The following is a 20,900-nucleotide window of genomic DNA, read 5'->3' as shown; positions in this document are numbered from 1 at the left end:
AACAAAGCTAATGTTTAATTACAAACACTCAATGATGCACATTTTTGGAAAAAACAAACAAGTTTCTCTACTCAAATGCTTGATACATGGCAATTTTTCTCTTCAAACGCACAAAACCAATGTATATATCCTCCAGTCAACTCATGTACTTTGAAATAAAAGGAGACCTTTGTTTATAATGTTTAACCAATACTGAGCTGTAACATTCACCTCCAAGAGACCAACCAACCATCGTGCTTTAAGCAGCCGCAGCAGAGCAGAAGAGCCCATTGCCTGTCATCATCCCCGGTACTGACGCCCAGTTCAGCTCTAGATCCAAACCAGACTGAAAAGCACTTAGAGATTTACCCCTTGGCTTCAAAGGACCAGTAGAAGCAAAAAATAATTAAGATGCGATGAAAATGCATAGAGAGAGGTTCCCAAGAAATGCACCACAATGTAACGGTAATGGATTTGTCTAATCAATATGTGCATGAAATTTTCTTGGAAGACAGTTGACATTGTACGCAAATATTTCTATGCACTGTATCTATTGAGTCCTTTCAATAGGAAACAGGCCCTGCGCCATAAATTTAGGGTTCTATTCAGAATAACAAAGACAACTATGTCAGTGTGTGCAGCCCGGGAAGCCACAGCAGCGTTCAATCACAGCGGGGTACAGAGGTTTTAAATTGAAATAGCAGCACAGGGTCAACAGGAAAGATCAGGCACACCCTGAGCTCCGTGGCATGGAGGAGAGGTTATTTGAGCCCTGGGGTTGAAAGCTTGTACCTGTGTGTGTGATCTCAAAGCATTTTCTTTGTTTTAGAAGAGTAGAAAAGCAAAGCCAGGCTGGCAGCATCCTGCACATCACGGCCAGATCCCACGGTTTCTCACGTGCGCCCCAAAGAGCGGGACCCGACCCCAAAGAGCGGGACCCGAAAGGCTCTCACCCTGTTCCCCAGCTCACCCCGAGGTCTGCCCATCCATAACCACCCTCCTTCCTCTGCTCCTTTGGCCAGATGACTTTTGAAGCAGCCTCATTTCCCAGCCCAACAGTGTGGATGCACAAGCCGTGTATCTGGGGGAAGCAGAGACCCCGCACCACCACGAGGGAGCTGCCGGGGGCAGGATGTCACCCTTGAAAAAGGTACAACCAGTTCCTAAAGCCACAAGGGAATGGCAGAAGCTCGAAGTCCCTCATCCTTGTTGGAAACCTCTGGGCTGCGCCAGCCGTCCCACCGCGACAGGGCTCCGCACAGAACCGGTTCTGAGCCCCCATCAAAGGTGACTTCTCTGCCCTGCTTCCGTCGCAGCCCGAAGCAGCAAAGCAGGATTTGTGACTTGTATTTCTCCTTTTCAATCTTTCCAGGCTATTTTGGGCACGGGCCCTGTGTTTAGCTCTGCCCCGAGATAACCTTTGCCAGCATTTGTGTGCGGACCTCGGCGCTGCAGCTGCGTGGAGCAAGGTCAGAGGGTTGCATTTTGCCAGCACCGCTCCCGGTTGTGTTTCCAGAGGCAGGTTTGCCAGAGAGGCTGCTCTCAGCAGCGACACGACGCTGGCCCAATGCTTCTGGCAGAGGAAAGTGTGCGCGAACTGCGGCTGGAGCTCCTGCCACCAACAGCCCCGTTCGGAGCCCGACCCTCCGTACCATCACCCGGTTCCTTTGGGGCAGATGAGCATCTGCACCACCTGCCCCTGCTCTGGTTGCTCGATTTTCCCCTCCTAATTGATTAAAAAAATATAAGCATCGCCTGGAATTTGCAGTTGAGGCTGCAGAAGCAGGTGGGTGACCTGTGGATCATCCGGACAGCGAGCACATCAGCAGGGATGCGACGGGAGCCGCTCCCGTGCACAACAGCATCACCCTTTTCCACACCGGCACGCACAACCCACAGCTCCTGACTGCCGGCTGCAGAATTAATGCCCAAAAGGGACACTTCAAATAATTCAAGATACTGAGGACTGGGGAGAAAGAAACCCTCACAAATTAAAAAAAAAAGGGGGGTGGGATTTGTATCCATGCACAGGCCGTTCATGAAAGAAAGGAGTTGTTTTAGGGGTAGGCTGGAGATAGAAAGCAAATGGGACCATGTGAGGGCTTTGTTGAAGATGATGTGCAATGACAAATGGAAATGCCTGGAGAGGAAATTAAAACAAAACAAACCAAACATGAAACCAGCCGACACTGGGACTGCAAAGGGAAACAGGGCAGAGGAGGAAAGGGAAGGAGCGACGGTCAAATGCCAGAGCGGGGCAGCCGAAAAGGAGACAGATCATAAAACCAGTGCAGGACAGCAGAAGTGAACAGCACCATTTATTAGTAAGACTCCAAGGATGGAAAAAAACACTAAAAATGTTCTGTTTTCTGCTGAAAACCCAGCCCAAAGCTCCAGATACAGAAATGCACGAGTTGCAACTAAGAAGTGCATTGGCCGGGACAAGAGGGGCTGCAGAGGCGGGCAGCAACTTTAAACCAAGGAAAAACCACGCAATTCCTTGCTAACATGCAATAGTGATATAGTAACCACAGGGCTATTTTAGCCATGCTCCCAAGTACACTAAACAGCACATTAACAACCATGGCTGTAACATCATCACTACACCCATTCACAGCTCCCAGGAGCAAACCTAAACCCCAAGCCCCGACTACCCAGATAAACAAGGCTTTTAAAATGCAAGGCAGATTACAAAGCACCTGCGAGAATTATTTATCTATTTTGCACAGAACACGCTGCTCATTTGATTTTCAAACCCTTCCGTTCACATTGCTGCAGAGACAGGTCCTCTGATGTCTCGGGCACGTTCATGAAAGCCGGGGGAGTCATCTCCTCGAGATCCTTTTGTTGAACAAATTACTCAGCTCCAGAGTGACATTTTCGATTATTTACATCCTGAATAAAGAAGGGAAATTCATTTTCTGGAGTTCCTAAGATAAGTTCTTTGAGGCAGATTGTACCGCTAAACATTTTCTCCTTTCGCACGTTCCCAATTTCAAAGGCAACAAAACATCTTTGCCTCCTAAATTATTCCTTTTCTTTCATGATCCTCTAATGATTCAGGAGCCTGAACTTCACACGGGGATCTTTGAAGAGCACCGACTGCCAGCATAAAAGCTGAACTATTGTGACAAACTGCACAATTTTATGCCTCCATAGGAAGACACGCGCAAAGGAACAAAATTACCCATGGGAACCGAAACAAAGCCTGCAAATAAATTAAATGACCTGTAAACTAAGGCACTCAAAAATATATGAGATGCTATGCAGCTGTGCCATAAAATATCACTAAAGAAGGGAGTCATTTGGGAGCGGAGCTGTTTTAAACAAACCCGTTTTACTCCAGGTTTGCAAAGCAGTCGCTATACGCACCCAGCACGGCGGATGGGAACTTAAGTGACGCTAACTGGATGGCTTGTGATCGTCTATCAAACGCCAGCTCTGAACCCTCCACTAGGCCCTTCTCCTAACATCCCCCGGGTAATTACTAGCAGATAGAGTCAATTTTCAGCCCAGGTTAATAACTGAATTCCAGCCATTTGTTCCTACACGTTGCTGCTGCTTTCATTTCTCCCCAGGAAAACAGATGAGAAGTTCAGGCTCGCTGGTGGCCCAGCAAAGCAGCCGCTCATTAGTTCGGAGCAGATCAGCCGGAGAGACAGGTCTAAGCGGCAGGAGCCATTAATTGGGTATGTTCTGCTTTCCTTGTCTAAGTAATTAATAGCTTCTAGACAGAAAGTCAAAGCCTCTCTAGAGGCATCAAAAAAAAATTCAACATTTGCATACAACGTGTAGCACCTCGCTGGACAATTTGCAGAGAGGGAATGGGGACAGGAGAACGTCACCTCCACCTCCTCCATCCCTTCTTATATCCCCTGGACCCAAACCAAGGGCGCATTTCAACAGGAGCCCCGGCACACGGTGAGGACAACGCAAAGGGCTTCACCCCTTCCGCAGAATCGTACCCTAAAAACGAGGAGTCCCGCACAGCTCCTGCAACTTCACTCGAAGGCAAAAGCCGCTTTGCAGGAGCCGAGCTTTGGGTTGTGTTTCTACAGACAGGCTCACAAAGCAAATGGGGATTCCCGATGTGTTTAATAACTGAACCCACGCAAACGGGATTTCGGTGCCTCCCTGCCAAGCTCAGTCCTGCTGACAACAAGCTGCCCAGAGCCCTCGGGGAGGCCCCAGCACATCCTGGCTTCCTCACCAGAACAGTTCTCAACCCGCACCCTGGTCATTGCCTTTGTCATTTGCCTTTTCTGGGACTGGAGCACCACTTTTCAGCCTGTTGTTCACAGGCTTCTGGGAGCCTGTGGACTAGTTTGAAGGAGTCTTTGAAAGGCAATGGAAATTCCTGCTGTGGAGACAGGACACATGTTGCAGGGTCCACTCTTCCCCAGGGAAGCAACAAGTGCAGCAAGATGGGGTCAGAACCCTCGGATCTCCCTGCACTGATGTACCAGAGGGAGGGAAGAGTTTTGCCTGGTTTCCCAGCACAATACCATTCCAGTCCATCCTGATTTGCAATTGCTGAGCTAAAAGCTATTTGTTAATAATTAATACTACTAAAACCAAAACAAACCTCAGCTGCCAACATGAAGCTGCTCCTCAATGGCCCAGCTCACTGCTGCACAGGCAGGTACCTCCCGTCACTGTCACCTACCTCCCGTTATCGTCACCTTGCACCTGCCTGCCCTGAGGCTGAGGTTTCAGATGGTTCCTCACCCTCCAACCCTTCAGCCACACAACAGAAACAAAAAAACCCCAAACCAGCACGCAAGGGAAATGTCCGACACACAGCAATCATCACTGGCTGGGAAACACCTCTCCTAAGCAAGCAGAAACACTAACACCAAGTATTTAATTTGGACAAAACTGGTCTGGACAGGAGCACAGGGGATGCCAGCAGAGGGAATAGCAGAGTCATAGTCCTTAAATCAAATATTGCTTTGTGTGGAGGTACAGAAACAAATTACAGCATAATAATCTGAGCCCATCCAGGGAGGTACTTAAGGATGTTTCCCAGCACCTTCATGCATTGAGCTTGTAACCTTGATGAAGGCCTCAGATTTAAATTAAGACGAATTCTGGTTATCCAAGGCAAGAAAAACACAAACATGCCACTTTAAACTGGGAACAATACAAGTTTCTGTATTTTCCTTGAAAATCCTGTAGTAGATTCAGGGGTGAAGGTGCTTTTGGACGCATTAATGTGTCCGTGTGTATTAGTATCCATCCTGTGAACACCAATACAAATGTACCTTACAAACTTAGAAGGAATGTTTAAACAAGGAAACACTGAGAAAAGGGATAATTCTCCTGTTTTTAAATTGCACAGAAATTTTTATGGACAAACAACCATCCCCACTGTCCCCCCCACAAAGCTCTGTTGCATGCTTTATGCAGGAAAACTCAGTCCGCTTTAATACAAAACACTTGGCCACAATTTCAACCGATGCAAGAACTGCTCGCCCTGCAAAAGGAGCAACATCACTGTCCCAACAGTTGGGAAATAGCTGTTTCCTATGCAATCACTGCCAGACTCTCCCAGCACCTCCTGGAGATGACCCCAGTGAAGGCTGCTGCCTGATCCGGGCAGGCAGGGTAGGGAGCTCCTTAGTCCTCCTCCCACAGCTCTGGTTTAAGGGGTGTGGAATGGCTTAATCATGCCCCTCAAGGCAGGAAGAAGTCACTTGTCTTTAAATACTCAGGTTTTTATTGAGTTAACACGTTTTAACAAGGTCAAGGCTTGGAGGGTAAACTCCTACCCAAGGGGAATTCGCTGCTTCCCCCCCTTGTAATTCAGCAGCATCTGTGGCCAAAGTTAAAGTTACAAACTTTCCAAATACAAATCAAGAAAAAAAATATTTAAGCAGTCATAAAAAATAAATAAACCTTCGGTTTCTTCACCATCAGTGTCCAGAGAAGCACCCGGCACTGCAGCTCAGCACCCTCACGTCCCCACAGGACAGAAGCAGCAGGACAACGGGGTGGCTTTGCCTCCTGTCACCTCCTGCCCAGTGCAGGGCTGAGCTCCTGCAAACAGCCCCCCAGTTTAAATCCCTGTGGTCTGGCAGTGAAAACAGCTGCACAACAGCTGGCTGGGAAGCGAACACGGGGGGCACAGGCCACCGGAGCAGCCCCCTTCTCCCCACATCTCCTCCGGTTACGGGTTGGTGGGAAAACTCCAGAAACACACACCAATATTGCAGACAGATGCCAGAGGTGAGCGAATGAATGCTCAACTGTTTGACAACGTGGAAGGAGAAATATAAATCAAAGCCTTTCCCAAAATCACCTCCCCACTCTCCCAGCCCAAAAGAAGGCTTCCCAGTTTGGTTTTTACATCAGCCACCAACACAAGACCATTCCCACGTCCCGTGAACACACTCAGCCACATCGCCAGCCTTGCCACAACATGACCAAGTTTTCCACGAGCGCAGACTCCCAAGGAAAAGCACACCATGACCTCTTTGGGCACACACCATTCACCGAGGCAGATCATTTAACCACGTGCAGCAGAAAGTCACTTCTAGGCAGGAGCAGTGACAGATTAAAAGCTCGCATGTTAAGCCAACAGCTCTTCCTCGTCAAACTTCACCTCCTTCCTAGGGTCCAGGGACAGCGGCAGAGCATCAGGGACACACAACCTGCCCTGAGCATCCCTCAGGAGGTTCTGACCTGAGCAGAACTGGTATCAATATGATATAAAGTAGTTTTAATTTCTCCACACAGTGGTTTGTACCGGTTTGACTGAATTGGCTTTTAAGTCAGGTCTGTGTAAACTGGAGCAGGTTTCCCACTGCGATTCAGACGCCCCATTGCAGAGCCCATCCCAGCAGCCAGCTCTGTACAGCTCGAGCGAACAGAAAGTTGGGCAGGTCATGAAAGAAATGCTTCTATACATGGACAGAGAAAGCAGATTAAAAAAGTCTCCCTTAATTTCATATACAGAATTTACCTTTAGAGTTTGATACTTGGTTAAATAACAGCAAAACCCAGGAAGCCACCACATTTGTAGACACAAAGCAGGATGCAGAGCTCAGCCTGCACCCCATGGCTCGCTTTGAGGGAGCAGATTGTGCTTCTGTGCCTTGAAACGCACCTGGAATAATCTGTAACACGGTACTTAAAACTTCAGCACATGGAAGATCTAAAATATCATTTCTGTCAACCTAACAGGCATTACAGGTCCACGGTGTGTTTTATTAGCCAGATGCTAATGGAGCTACAATACATCAGGTGACATTTTAAAAGTTCCAAATAGTTTATAAAGGCTTAATCAATCATTAAATAGGTGTTTTAATAAATGGCTAAATCAATCATTTTAAGCCAGAGCTCTAAGGGAGCTGACTTTATAATAATCGGCAATATCTTCAGCTGAGATTCTCATATCTACCTAGAAGACATCAACAAGTCACAGGCCTGAAGAACAGAACACGCTATCTATCATTTCTTAACTATTTGAATGTAGACTTTAATGTAAATAAGCACCATACATGGTCACACTTCCTGCAGGTGATGATAAAAAACCAACAGATAAAACATTGCGGGGCACTAAAAAGTGGTCCTTTGGGATGGCACTGGAGAATATTTAATAAAGTCAAAAGCTGCAGGCTAATTTCCCCTGAGAGTTCCCATTTAGAGCCTGTCGCAATGAGAATCCATCACAGACACCACTGATGCACCCACACCAGAGAGAAAAAACACCTCTTCTCCCTCTCTGAGCACCAGCAGCGACTTCATGGGGCACGAACACCCCACGGGGACATCCCTGGGACGCTGCATCCAGGACTGGGACTTCGGGAGCTGCACAGCCCAGGGCTGACCCATGGCGGGAAGCCAAGAGGTCGCTCCGCTGACCCAAAGAGGAGCCGACACCTGGGAGCAGCAACTGCATCCCTGCACATCTGTGCTTCCTCCAAGGGGGCACTTCTGAAAGCAGACAGGCAAGCTGGCAAAACGAGCTTCTCATCGCTGAGATATTTAATGTAGCATTTCTCAGGGGATGGGGAGCAGGGGGGAAAGAAAAGCAATCAAGGGCACTCCAGCCTCTTCCCCAGCAAAGAGAGACCAAGTGTCTCACCTGAGCTCAGCCTTGAGCTGCTACGTGTCTGGGACGGACGGGAGGAGAAAGAGCCAACTGAGCAGGAAGGGAAATATCTCCTCAACTCCAACAAGACAAGGCCCCTGCCAAGAAACGCACAGCCAGTTCCTCATCTGCTCTACCGAGAAAAGGCAAAACCATTAAACGCAGAGGCGCACAGCTGGAGCAGATGTTCACAATTCTTCACTGCTCGCAACAGCAGCTCTGCCCCTCCTACTCCCCACCTGCCCCCTCCGCCGCATCCAGCGGCAGGAGGTGATGCTGAGGGATGGGGCAGAGCCCTTCCCGGGGCCAGAGCCATCCTTTGAGCCCCCCACTCCATCATCTCTCCTAAACTGACCCATTAAAATAACCCAGCTCCTGCGGTACCGCTGTTCTCTTTGGCCCACCAACCTAAAGGTTTGTTATCAGGAGCTTTTCAGACTTCAGAAGTAAAACCACTGAACTTTAAACCATTCAGAAAGTCTGTATCACACCAGCGCATGTGAAGGGGAGAAGGGAAAGTCATCCTGTCCGCTGCTTTGAAGAGATGATTTCAGGTCACTGTCCCTTACGCAATGGGAGCCACTCAGCTAGGATAAGATCGGCCACTAAGCGGGATTACAAATTTATCTCCCCTCAGTAGTGTGATCTTCCACCACTAATCATATCACAGAAAATAATATAGAAAATATTTTAAGGATTGCGCTTTGAGTCACTAGCAAGGCACAATATGCTCGCACAGCAACATGAAAAATCTTTTGTTTCAGCTGCGAGGGCGACGTGAAGCACAGAGAGGGAGCACGGACACGGAAAACAAAACACAGCAACCCCGGGGTCAGTAACAGCACCGGGAAACCCACACAGAGCCGAGGTGCTGCAAACCAAACCAGAGGAAAGACGTGAAGCATCACCGGCCAGCGCATCCCGAGAAGCCGGGGTTGGATGCACCCGCTTCCAATGGCACGTTGGAACTTCCACCTGGGCAGCACCTTCCTGCCCCGGGGCTGTAAAAATCGGCATAGACGGTCTGACATCCAACCCCTTCAAAGGATCAAGGGCAATTCTTGTGTTCATGCTCCCCGGGGCCAGCGCTGCTTTGGTTTGGCACCGAGCTGGCAGAAAAACCACCCTGCACCCCCCCGGGTAGGCACAAAACCTTAAACCAACATTAAACTTGCAAATAACCTCTCAGAGACCACAACTGAAAGCCATAAGCCTCTACACCTAGACACTAATCTAGTGGTTTCGAGGCTCGATCAGACGTATTTTCCAAAACTTTGCCAGAAATTAAAACCTACAATGGAAATAACACCATTTAGGGAAGCGGACTTTCCGGTTTCCCACCAGAAGGATTTCAGTCTCATCCCACTAATGGCTGCAGCAGGCAGCAGTGGGCTACTCCATCAATGACATCACGGCAGATTTGATTACAGCGCTCATTACATCATCACCCACAAGAGATTATGCGGCTCTCCAAGTGGCACCAGCAGCCTCTGAATAGCTTAAATAGAGGAGACCATGAAAAATATACATATTTAAGAAGACTTACATTGTTAATTTAAGGGAAATATCAGCGTGCACTGAACCACCTCTCTCCAGGATGGGAAAAATACTTTAAAAAGCCTATTGAAATGACTCTCAGCAGCAAATAAAGTTTAATAACAGGAACCTGAATGAGAACCAAGCGCCCATTACAGAATCTGGCACTATGCGGCTGGGAACATGAGAAGGACCGTGTTTTTGTGCCCCCGTGTCACACAACGGTGTTAGATCTGTCACAGGGGCTGCTCCTTGCTCAGCCTTCCCTCCTCTGCCTGGACTATTTGCAGCAACATTAGAGCAACCATCCAGCAGATGCTTAAAAAATGCAGAATGACGTTCAAATGACATCTATCCATAAATCAGCCCAAACCACAAACATCTGAAGAAGATTTTCACTTAATCCAATTTACTGTAATCTCTCTTTTTAGTTAAAATGACAGAAATGTCAAAATGGGACTTTACTCCTCTGTCAAAGCATCTCATGGTGAAAAGGAAAATAAGCAGGCTCTGGCGCGCAGCACCACTTATTAGGTTAGAAATGTCAAAACTGTACTTTGATTCTCACTATTAGCAGTCACATCCACACGCTGTGCCCTTCTGTTTCACTTCATTTCCCCCAAAAGCGAGCGCGGAGCATATGTCTGATGCCAAGCAGCATCCAGGCAAAAAAGCAAATTAGCAGTTCTTTGTTTGCGATGACCCCGAGCTCATCTCCTTTTCCAGACCCTCCTGGAGTCTCTCTTATATCACATATAAGCAGTCCTACCTACCACCAAGGGTTTCGGAAGATTGCCTTCTGCTCCTTCGAAGAATAGACCAGCGACCCCAGCCTTCTCAACAGAACCACCTTAAATTGCTTTCCCCCAACTATCCACATTAATTAGCAAACAGCATAATTGACTCTCTGCCCAGGAGTTAAACACCTGTGCATCCACACAGATATTTCCCTGCGTGTATCTTTCTCCCCAGTGGTCACAAAAATTAAGCCATTATCCAATAGTCCAGGAAAGTGAAAGAAAAATACCTACTGTCAGGAGTGGGGTCTTCATGCATTATTTAACAAGAGCTCTGTTGGCAAAACTGGTGTTGTTTTTATATAAAAGCTAATAGAAATTGTACCTCCAGGTGTCAAAACACTGATGGTAATTCCTGCTGCCTCAGACATCTTGATGTTTCAATTTTAGCAGTATGAGGAGCCTGCAGGGAATCCAAGAGGGTAAAGTGCTCGTGCTCAAAGAGAAGCAGAGAGAAGGAGAGCCTTTTTATTCCTTTAGAAAGGGCTCAGGGGAACAGTTCTACTCACTGGAATTATCAGATCTGGTTCCCCTGCTCCTTCCCTTCCTTGAAAGGGGAAAGAGCAAGATAGGCTAACAAGGAGTGATTGTATCGTGTCGACAGGAGAAAAAGAACAAAATAATCAACAAGGCTGCTAAGGAGAAGCAGAAAGACAAAGAACTGAACTGAAGAGATCATTGGGGCGCAGCAGAACCGCAGCTGCAATTAGCGGGATGCTTAAATGACTTCCACAGAATGAACAAACTGTGACGAAACAGCGATTTTAATTTTATTTTATTTTAAGTTTATGCCTAAAACTGCTGCAGCACCTTGAACCCCCTCAAGTCCTGTCCCTCACCGACTTCCAGCCGCGGTGCCGGGGAGGCCAGCGCCGATCTCCCCCTGCACCAGACCAAAGCCAACAGCTTTAGGCTGCTGACACCAGCACACCGAGGGCCCTTGGGTACTCATTTATTCACTGAACAGCCACCTCCTTGCTCTTATTTTAAAAAAGGATGTGTTAGTTCCCAGCACCAGCAAGCGGAGGCATCTCCCAGACCTTCGTGTCCTTGCAAAGCGCTGCAGGTGCTGCCCGATCCGCACTCTCGGTGTTTATTCTCTGCTCAGAAACCTCCCGGGTGGCAGATGACATCTCAGCTGCCTCGTCCTGTCCTCTTCACGCACCTTCACCTTCCCACAGCCTCCTCCTGGGTTCAGTTTGTACAACCCACGGTGGAAGCGGGTGCCCACCTCCCAAATCCGCGGCTGGCAGATGGGGGGCTGCGTACAGCACCCCATGGCACAGATACACAGGGGAGCAAACTGCAAAGGCAAACCCACGCTTCTGCACAGCGCTTGCTGCCGAGGGCTTTACAACGGTATTGAAAAAAAACAACAAAAACAAGTGATATCCATCTCTCTTGGCTTCTCTCTCCACAATCTGCACACCTTCTGCCACCCCACAACTCCTCCTTTTCTGACGCAGCAAATAGTTGATTTCCGGACTACAGCACAAAGTCACCAACAATTTACACCCCTCTGGGCCAACTCTGAGGACGGGATCACGCACACCCACCCTCTGCTCCTACCCCACGTCCTCCCCACCCCGGAGCATCGCGGGGACGGCGCAGGGACCGGGGCGCTCCCTCCCACCAGATCCGCATCCTGCGAAGCTTTCCCATCCAGGCCCCCTCCCCGCTCCCAAATCCTGCTCAGGCAGCACTTACAGCTCGCTAATATTTCAGGGACGGGCGGTCATCACTCCCCCCTGCCCCGAGAGAGACATTTGTTGCCTTCTCGCTCCTCCAGCCACGTCTCGCAGCGCGTGGTATAAACTTTAAGAGGCAATGACCTCATCGGAGCTGGAAAGAGGGAGGCGGGGGAATTGGCTACTTGCCACCTTCTCATTTTTCACATTAAAAAAAATAATTTATGAGAGAAAGCCCATTTTATTTCATCTAAAAAAGAAAAAAATCCCATTAGAAGCAGCAGGCCTGCCTTGGAGTGCATCACTTGTACAGCAGCCCCAGAGCGGCACTTAATAGTGGTGGTACAGAGCAGGACCCCTGTACCAAAACACAGCCCCCCGGACACCCCACTGCCCCACCAGCTTCTCAGGAAACAGAACGCAGTGCAAACATCCTCTCATCTTTGCTAAGGCTGATTTCCCCTGCAAGCACAAGGAGGGATGTCCAACTCTCATTTGCAACTCCTCCAAAAGGGCAACGAAACAGGCAAACGGGGTGACAGGGGTTTCGGTTCAGCTCTCCGGGACCCGCAGTGAGCAGGAACTCCAAGGCATGTTGTTAATTTTGCCCAGACATGCATCGCACCCTATTTCTGAACACACACGGAGCGTGTGTGCGGCGCTCTGCAGACGCAGGATACACCAATCCTGCATACTCACACATTTTATACACTCATATTACTTACATTATAGATTCACACATACATTACTCATAGCTCTTCAGAACAGAACATACAGTTCATCTTGGCATGAATCCCAGAGGAAGGAGGGGGGGGAAAAAAAGCAGCCTTGCAGTAACAAATGTAACTTGTGTTGAGTCCAACAGCATCTGTGGTAGGAGTTAAAGCAAGCACTATTATGGATCATTACATTGTTGAATTATTTTGCATAACACACCCATGTGTCTCTGATAACACCCGTCAAACCTGCTGTTTCAAGGGACATTTCCCAACTCGAAGCGTGACACTACTTTCCCAAGTTCTTGCCCATAGCTGTGGGAAACGGTGGAAAAAGCATCTTATTTCTGCAACACCCCCTCATGCACATCAGTTCCATCGAGGCACCCCTATATTTCAAGTTAAGGCCCAAACACGTTCATATGGGACTGTAACTGTCCCTAAAAAGCGCTGGACTCGCCTCTCGAGCCGACTGGCACAGCAGGGATATTTAATCTGTACAGACCACGCCACAACCGCAAGAAGACAGATTAGCACTGACTGAGAATGTAACTCCCTCGTAGGACACTGAGCAATGAAGGAAAACATTAAAAAATAATAATAATCACAGCATATCGCAGCCTCTACACACCTTTGTAACTTCCACAGCAAGTCTGCAGCGTACCAAAACATCCCTCTTCATATCCCCTCCAAAAAAGGGGCTTCGTCCACTCTTAGGAGCTTTACAGCCAGAGAGATTTAGGATGTCACAGTGGTCACATTCTCATTTACAGAAGGAGAAAGGGACACAGCGAAGCGAGGCACAGCTCGCCCCCATCCAGCCCTGGGGTCCCAGCGCAGCCCCCTCCTCAGCTGTGGTTTGCCAGCAATCCCCCCCAGGAACGGGATTCCCACCACCCCACAGCATCCTCCCCAGGAATACAGGGCCACAGCCCTTAAAACCAGCAAAACCCACCAAAGTTTTGCGAGCAGAGTTCACCAGCGTTAAGTCCCTCTGTGCAGCAGCCAGCACGAAACCAGCAGCTGCCAACTCCCACTGGCCAGACCGAAGTCAAAACACACGGCACGCTGCTTTTCAGGCAAACCCAAATTACAGCATCATCTGCTGACTGCACCCGGGACGAACGAACCCACGTTAATGACAGGCTAAACTTTGCAATTCACCTCTCAGTAGCACGAAACATCAGCAAAACTGCTTCAATCACCCCGACAAATCCTCTCCAGCCGGCGGAGCAGCGCGCAAGACCAAGATGTGCAGCAAAAAAGCAAACAACTTTTTCCTCTCATTTTCCTTGTCGCTACTTCACCCCTCCAAAAAAACACACGCTCCAAGCCAAGAAGGGTTGGAGGGATAAAATCACCTGGGAAAGCAGCCGGGGCTCGCAAAACCTCGCTCTTCGCCTCCCTCGGCAAACACCGGTCACCTCCGGGCAACCGCAAAAGCGTATTCGCAGCCTCCGCCGCTCAACGCTGTTTCTGTGTCGACGGGCCAAGTCCCAGTTTTTCAAAGCAACTTCTTTCTGCCGTGGCCTAGTTTAGCTCTCCAGACAAAACGCCACCAAAACAAAAGCAGTCCGGCCAGGCTGGGGAGGGAAAGGGGGGGTACTTACCTAGCAGCATCCCCGCATCACCTCCGCCACCTCCTGCATCTTTAGCAGCCAAACCCTCTCAACTTCAAAATAAATAAATAAAAGAGAGGCCACACAGCCTTAAAACCAAGCTGGAAATGAAATGGAAAGCCTGTAATTATTTCTCAATGCTCCTGCCAGTCTCAGCCTATAAACACAGTGGATTACATAAGTCCACCCCTCCTGTTTTGAAGCCAAAAGTATGAGCTTTTCCTCCAGCTCTGGCAGCAAGTAATAATTCCTCGTCGGCATGGCAACGCTGGCTGGCTTCCAGCAGACAATGGGCGAGTTGAAATACTGCTACGGCCTTTTTATAGCTGAGCTCTGAAAAACCTCTAAAATATTAGCTATCTGATGGCTAACCCGACTCCACAACCTCTCCCCTTTAACCGTTTCCTTCCTGCGCCGCCGCCCGGCGTCACCCAGACGTGCGGTCCAGAGGATGCTCCTCTTCCCGGGGACCATTTCCCATCTGATGGATTTGTTGACTTCTCACCAGCGCAGCATCCGCAGCAGCTGCCACAGACTCAGCGCGGTGTCGGGGTTTATCTGGCTTTATTTCGCTCTGTTCCTCAGCAGGTAGGTTTGCTCTGTTGCGTTCGCTCCGGCAAGCTCTACATGAGGTTCTCCTCTCGGCCAGCCCAGCTCGAGAGAAAACAGGCAGCAAAATAACGCTTGTGCATGCAATTTTGTCATCGCCTTCCCATGTGAGCAGGGGTGAGGCTTGTGGGGCTCTGAGCGTGATTTGCAGAGCTGCAGGGCAGCAAGACGCTTCCCAAATCCTCTATCAGCAAGTCCTGGGAGAACTCAGCCATCTTTTCAGGACCGTGTTGCAGGGATGTGTTGGAAAGTAAATATGTGGGAAAGCAGGATGTGCGGTTCCAGCCACCTGGATGATAAAGGAAGATCAATACTAACATGACCATCTGGACGGTCAAAGAAATAATACTAACATAATCAGATCATAATAAAATAAAGGGCCTTGGACAGATGATGTTGAAGTATGTTTCTCATAATTGTAAAGAGTTATAGCCCAGACTCGTGAGAATGGTAGCTCGGGCCGGATGACTGCCCCCAAGCGCATGGGGTGTGTGAATGTCCTTGGGCCTGGCCTGTGAATGAAAGGAAAAACAAGCGAGACAAACATCCCATGAGTTTAGCGTGTTTTTAACAACAATTAGTGGAAAAACATCTTATGTAAATATATTAGTCCAGTCCTGTACCTGTAAATCCTATAAATTGTCCATAGTGAATAAAGAAGGCGGCCTAGGTCAGCTCTCTGCTTGGCCAGGCTCCGTGCTTTTTTCCAGAACAAGATCTCTGTCTCCGCGTGAATCTCTGTCTGCGTCCCCGTATGCGTCGGGATGTCCTGGAGAACCAGCTGCCCTGTGCCGCCGGGGCAGGGCAGGGCAACCTGCCCACGCACAGTTTGGGCTCATTCTGTGGCTGAATGGTTTAAAAGCACTAAAACATCCCAGCGAGCCTGAGGACCAGCAGCAAGTCTTGGAGAAGACACTCAAGGCACCATTCAAGTCCATGGTGCAGTGAAGACTGCTGAAGGAGCCTCGTGATTGAGTTGCAACCAAATCCTACCAAAACGAGCAGCTAACACAAAGACGCGGCAACTCCCAAGATCACGTCAAGTTCAGATTTGCCCTTAACAACCACACAAAGCTGCCCAGGATGACCCAAATGCCTCCCTGGGCACATACCCTGAAACCCCCAAGGCCAGCAGGTCCATCACACCCACCTCATTCACACCGCTGAGCAGGAGCCGTGTGCCCACTCTGCGGCTCAGAGTTAAACTCACCCTCCGCAATTCACTGAATTTTGCAAGTTGGCAAATAAGCAAAGAAAACAATAGAAATTAAAGAGAAAATTAAAAAAAAGATAGCAGCGCCAAGGCCACCACAAAAGTACAGTTAGCGCCTTTCTGAACACTCAAAATAGAGCTGCCAGGGCTCACGATCCGGCTCCGAGGCTGGCAAGGGCTCTGGGAAACCCGCGTGGAGGCCGGTGACTCCACAGCCCTCCGAGGAAAAGGCTCCAACACACCACCCAGGGGAGCCTTTAACACTCCAAAACCAAAAGGCAAACACCACCAAAAAATAAAAAACATTTCTTTGTAAATCTCATTAAGTTGGAGAGCATGATTATGATTTTTTAATGTGCAAAGGTGATAACATTGCTTGGAGCTCTAGCTCAATTAAGTATTTTATGGGGATAAACATACCAGGAGGCACTAAATACAAACCATAAAGGCTCCCTGGTACCTGGCAAGCTCGCAGTTGCTCAACCTTTGCTACGAGGCTGCACTTCCTAATGCCACAGAAAAGCCTAATTCTCACGGCAACTATCCGAAAAAGAGTCAAGCAATTGTCTTCGCACAAAGCAGGATGCAGCAAACCCTGGCAGACGCTGGTTCTTACACAAAAAACCCCTCTGAGATGGCCAAAAGTAGCAGCGATTGCCTCATATAATTAAATGCACGTTGTGCTACTGCAGAGCCCAAGTCACACATGGGGGTAAAACCACAAGCAGCACTGAGGATCTACCTGAGAATGGGTTGGAGTAAAAGATGACACCTTAAATCTCTTAACGCTGTTCTGCCAGATGAGAACTCAAGGCTACGTGCCTGGAACACTTGCGTTTTTTAGGAGAGAATAATAACGTATTTTTTCTTTTTAGTGGCCAATTTTCTGCGTTCCACCCCAGTGAGTAACAGGCAAACAAGCCACAGAGACGAAACCTTGGGACGTGCGTAGGGATGGGATCTGGCCCTGCCCTGCTGAACATGGGTAAATTCCACGTTCTGCTGCTCCAGGGAAACCCCAGCGGGTTCCAGTGACACCGTCCTGAGCAGACCGCATCTCATCCCCGGTTCCCATCGACTCCCCACACCCTTCCCCAAAACTTGCTGTTTGCAAGATTACGTCGAAGAACATGGCTACAAAACACCACCTTCCCAACCTGAAATGAAAAAAAGAAATATTTTGGAAAAACAAAGATGACGTTTCTGTCTGGGTGTAACGCGCCATGTCCCTGCAAAGATGCTGCACCCTCCAAGTGGGCAAAAGGAGCCACAGAAAAGAGAAAGTTAAATAAAGTGAGAGCTAAAGCCTCTGCAGAAACCGTGCTGCCCTCAGGCAGAGCAGCCTCCCTTCTCCGGGCAAGGAGCAGCCCCAGCACACGGACGTGTGATCCGCCATGGGGAATACAAGTTACAGCTACAAAGCCCCGCTGAAACTTCAACATGGCATCACACTACACATGCTCTTCCAGCTTCAACCCTTAATTAAAGAGACTATTCTTTACGGCGCTGGAGCCACTCCAACGCCCATTGTTAAATTTAAAATAAAACCCTGCAACCCCACAGCATCTGTAAGACATTAGAACATTCAATACTCACTTCTTTATTCAGCTTTAAGACATCATTTAGTATTTTTTCCTCTCAAACCCCAAATCTAAGGATTTAAAGAAAATCACCAATGGCACCTCTTAAAGGATGCTTTTAAAAAATGAAGCTTCTGCAATAATATCCTTGACCTTTAACAATTCAGAACCGATCAAAACCACTCAATGACACAGAGCCTGCAGACAGACTGCGAGACCAGGACACATTCGACTCGGAGTCAGGATGAAGCAGACTCCACAGCACGGAACGCAGCTCCAAATACCATCCAAAACAAGAAAACAGGCAGATTTGACCACAGAAGATCAGCAGGAACACAAGTGCAAGAGGAGAAGACCCAAAGATTATCAACCGAGAGCGCAGTTCATGAAGCAATGGATGCGTAAGGTCACCCCATAGCAGAGGTGGGCAACATGACCTGGCTGAAGGTGGGTCCACAGGCGTGTGGACATGCCCAACCAGCAGAAGTTCAAGTGTGTGGCCGCATTCTGCTCTGCTGTGCCCACGGTGCAGCTCATCCCCAGGAGGAGCCTGCGCGGGGAGGGTACCAGCTCACACCAGTAAGCAACCAGCCTACACACCAGTCAGCTACACCGTCTCTTCCATCTCTGTTTGGGCAATAACATCTCACCTGGGCCACATTCACAGGTGCTCCTGCCTGCTTGTGCACAGCAACTCTGCTGTGCCAAAACACAGAAAGGGCAGCGAGGTTTGCAGAAAATCCCAGTAAGATACCTCCAGCGGTTCCCGCAGCTAATTAATCTGTTCCATCATGCACGCTTTAAAGTTCATAAAATTAAAAAAAATATACATTAAAAAGTCATCACAAACCCAAATACAAAAGCTTGACAATTAGTAGAAGCCGTTTTGCTTGATCAACTCTCCCCCACCCGCCAAGTGACTTTGTGGCCACAGCAGCAAATCTCTGGGGTAACGCAGCCCCGTGCGCTGACCCCACCACACAGCTCCAGCCTCCTGCAGCACCCAGCGCCGCCACGGCCAAACCGCCCTCTCGCTCCACAAGCCAGAGCCTCCAAAACCAAAACAATTACACGCTGGGCATGTACCTGCCTCTACTAGCGGAGCCCGCAGCAGAGAAAAAGCCTCGCGCGGGCCAAGCTGCGTCTTTAGGAACAGGCTCTGACGTCAGAAAATGTTGTTAATGCAGAAACAGGGCAACACGTGGCATGTGTGATGGAACCAAAGGATGAGGAACACAAGGGAGGAGGTGGAAAAGACTCATCGCAGGAGCTGTGAAAAGCCGGCGATCCCGGGCAGCGTCCCTGCAGCGGCATCGCCCGGTCCGGCAGCAGGGTCACCCGGCACTAAACCAGCCCACAGCAAAGCAGAACCAGGTGACACACACCCCACGGGACGCGGGAAGTTGCTGTGAAAGGAGAAAACGCCTGCCAGGAAGAGCTTAAAAACCCCACACAACACAAAACAAAACACACCACCAACAAAACCAAACAGAGGGGAGCGGGGGAAGTATTTCATCACGTGTTTTAGAGAAACAAAGTAGGAAAAAAAAGAAAAACAAAATCAAGAATCCAATCCCAAGCCGTGCTACACCAGGAAGAGTCTTCCCTAATTGTTTCAGTGAGTTCTGGAGCATGTCCTCGCCAAAGGCACTGCCTACACTATTCCAAAAAGTTTGAAAAGCATTCCAAACAAGTGCTCTGAAAGGCATGGCAGGACCACAAGGATCTTCCTAATACCAGGGACAGACTCACAGAAAATGTAAGAGGCCACACGGACAAACAGACACTGCAAGCAAAGGAAGAACATGGTTAAGATATTCCATAGCCAAGCTACAAAACGTAGCAAATTGCAGAAAGAAAAAAAAAATAGCTGAGGCTGGATATGGAAACAGGAGACAAGCAAGATCTGCAGAAGTACAAATCGCTCTTGTGCAAGACTAAGAGTAGGTACAGATTTGAGGACAAGTGTCCAACCACCAACCGGCAGCAGCAGCAGTCACGGGGATTTCGAAACCAGGCTGAAACCCGTAAGAAGTTTCTGATTTATTTTTTAGTTCAGGAAAGGGTAAGACCATAGCCAACCAACCACCACACTGGTCCTCCTCCTTCGGAGGAATCGACCTCCCTGTATTTGCAGTCTGAAACAGCAATATCCCATCATGAAAGAAAACAAACAAAAATAATAATGATTTTGGTTGTACCCTGGCCATGCAGTTCAGCTGCTTCCCAAACACACGCCACCGCTCGCTGTTTATTTTCAGCTGGAGCTTCCTCTCCACATCCACCTCCTTCCTCTCCCGGACTGATTCGCCATTTCTCGTCTCCTATCTGCCGGCTCTGCCCACCGCATTGGTGTTTGAAATCCGCAAGCTGTGACAAACGCTGAGCAAACCCCGCCACTATGAACACTGCAAAAGCAGAGCGGCTGGGGAGCATTGCAGACGAGTCATATGCTTAAACATTTTGTCCCCAAGAGCTTGGCCAATCCATTTAGCAACGGAGCAGGACTCTAATAATAGACACAAGGATACACAGGAGATAAATGTACACAAGACAAAAATAAACCCCAGCCTTGTTATAATTTTAATACAGGAGCTAAACTGGGAAATGATAAATGAAGACTGTTTCCACAGTTGAGTCAAGAGGAAAATTTAACTCCCAAAAGGCCAAGAACAAACACACACACACCAGAAACTGGATGGGGGACTTTTGCAAAGCTAAAGGATGGGATAAGCATTGCTTTTAAAATAGGTTTTTCATTCTTTCAAATTACACAAAAAACCCATTGCTTTGCTATTTTCCAGGGCAACCAGAAGTGGATTTTAAGCAGCCGTGCCTGTTCTCAGCCATGAGGTGCCTGCAGTCATGGGGCCAACAGCCACCTCCAAAAGTTGCTTTCAGCTCCCTGAAAGCTTCCCAGCAGCTCATCTTCGGCTCAGTGATCTCCAATTAAAGCTTTAATGCACTTACACACAGTTATAAACTCCTACATACATTTCTCCCATATGAGTTTTAGCCCGTCTCCAGTCTCCATGGTTAACCATGCTCCCCGCACAGCCCCTGCCTTT

The 20,900-nt window shown here is 48.7% G+C and overlaps 1 protein-coding gene across 25 annotated transcripts in view; it reads right to left on the bottom strand.

Moving 5' to 3' along the window:
* NCOR2 (nuclear receptor corepressor 2) overlaps positions 1-20,900 on the bottom strand; it is a 214,985-nt gene that overhangs the window by 153,093 nt on the left and 40,992 nt on the right. Inside the window, exon 1 of one of the 25 annotated variants that reach the window (XM_065033372.1) lies at positions 14,422-17,902. The exons of 22 other annotated variants lie outside the window; for them this stretch is intronic. The gene's annotated coding sequence lies outside the window, so the exon portion shown is untranslated. Of the gene's footprint in view, positions 1-14,172; positions 14,329-14,421; positions 17,903-20,900 lie in introns of those variants that run through there. 2 more of the 25 variants (XM_065033376.1, XM_065033381.1) reach the window with 2 other exon arrangements.

The sequence above is a fragment of the Columba livia genome, chromosome 17 (genome assembly GCF_036013475.1).
Source record: "Columba livia isolate bColLiv1 breed racing homer chromosome 17, bColLiv1.pat.W.v2, whole genome shotgun sequence".
In the NCBI taxonomy this organism is placed as follows: domain Eukaryota; kingdom Metazoa; phylum Chordata; class Aves; order Columbiformes; family Columbidae; genus Columba; species Columba livia.
Note: the sequence above shows the minus strand (reverse complement) of the source record. Positions and strands in the feature narration are given on the sequence as shown.